The sequence below is a fragment of the Schistocerca cancellata genome, chromosome 7 (genome assembly GCF_023864275.1).
Source record: "Schistocerca cancellata isolate TAMUIC-IGC-003103 chromosome 7, iqSchCanc2.1, whole genome shotgun sequence".
In the NCBI taxonomy this organism is placed as follows: domain Eukaryota; kingdom Metazoa; phylum Arthropoda; class Insecta; order Orthoptera; family Acrididae; genus Schistocerca; species Schistocerca cancellata.
The window spans coordinates 377,764,375-377,766,044 of NC_064632.1; the positions used below are offsets into that span (position 1 = coordinate 377,764,375).

At 46.9% G+C, this 1,670-nt stretch overlaps 1 pseudogene; it reads right to left on the reverse strand.

Moving 5' to 3' along the window:
• Positions 1-977: 977 nt before the first annotated feature.
• On the reverse strand, positions 978-1,095 carry LOC126093085 (5S ribosomal RNA; annotated as a pseudogene).
• Between the last annotated feature and the right edge of the window lie 575 nt (positions 1,096-1,670).

Sequence of the window (1,670 nt, forward strand, 5' to 3'; positions counted from 1 at the left end):
CAGTATCCGACGTTATACAAGGGCGGTGGCTACCTACTGGAAACTTTATGAGTTCCGGAGAGGAACTCGAGCAAGGAACGTCGCATTCCGTGGGCAATCAGAGGCCTCTGCTAGCACCCAAGCTCCTACCACGTCGTAGCGGAGAAGTGAGGCATCTGTTCCCGAACTGAAAGCCTCAATTTGATTTAAAGAACAAATAAAAGGATGTTTACTTCACAATTACTATCGGGTAATCAAGTCTGTCTTAAACGAATGTAGTTTTCAAGTTTCCTGCACTAGGTCTCCATCATAATACGGGAAGTTATAAATATTCAAGAATGTAGGGGTTCATTTTTTATAAGTAGTAGCGAAAATGCGTCAGGTTGTCGATTCAAAGTAGATGCATGAAACTTACAAAGAAGATTACTCTGCGTCTATTTTTTTGAGTTTATTTTCCAGTCTTTAATTTATTTTCGTGTGGGATAATTTTATCGTATTTTTTTTTCAGCTAGCTTGCAGCTGAACAATTTTAATCTTTAATATAGCCTTAACTAAAACTAAACGGAACTCCTACCGAACAGGCCTTGAAGGCCCAAAGGTACCGACTGGCCGCCGTGTCATCCTCAAACACAGGCGTCACTGGATGATGATGATGATGTTTGGTTTGTGGGGCGCTCAACTGCGTGGTTATCAGCGCCCGTACAATGTCCCAACCTTTGCTCAGTCCAATTTCGCCACTTTCCTGGATGATGATGAAATGATGAGGACAACACAAACACCCAGTCATCTCGAGGCAGGTGAAAATCCCTGACCCCGCCGGGAATCGAACCCGGGACCCCGTGCTCGGGAAGCGAGGGGCGTCACTGGATGCGGATATGGAGGGGCATGTGGTCAGCACACCGCTCTCCCGGCCGTATGTCAGTTTCCGAGTCCGGAGCCGCTACTTGTCAGTCAAGTAGCTCCTCAGTTTGCCTCACAAGGGCTGAGTGCACCCCGCTTGCCAACGGCGGTCAGCAGACCGGATGGTCACCCATCCAAGTTCTAGCCCAGCCCAACAGCGCTTAACTTCGGTGATCTGACGGGAACCGGTATTACCACTGCGGCAAGGCCGTTGGCATAACCTTAACTAGCCACTTCATTTTTACACTTTTTATTTTCTAACAATAAGGAGACACAGTTCTTATGAACGTTATTCGTATCTGTTAAGTCATTCTGCATGCAACGTTCTACCAGATGTTTTACATCATTCATTAAGTGCAAACACAGCGTTGAGCATGGGACCGTTGTAGTAGCGGCAATGGGCACTTTAGTAAGTCTATGCCTGCAACCCTGAGAGAAAGTGCACACTCCGCTGCGGTGTGAAAGATTCATTTTGCTGTCTACCCGTTTGAATCTTTTAGGTGGGACAAGTTTTCGTCCCCAATATTTGACGGCAAGGGACAGGTTGAGCAGAGTTTTTGTTGCGAAAACCCTCTCTCCTCAAATAAATGTCCCATACCTCTTGGAATGAGAGCATGGTGTGGCGTGCCATCGGGAATCAGGTCCTCATGTTTTGCCTCTCATGTGAGAGTACTGTTGCGCCATTTTTAACAGGAAGATACACGGCCACGCATGGCAGGTGGTTCTATGAAATGTCTGCAAGATGTTCAGTAATTCCTGTGACCAGCAGGCTCCCCACAACTTCCCTAATG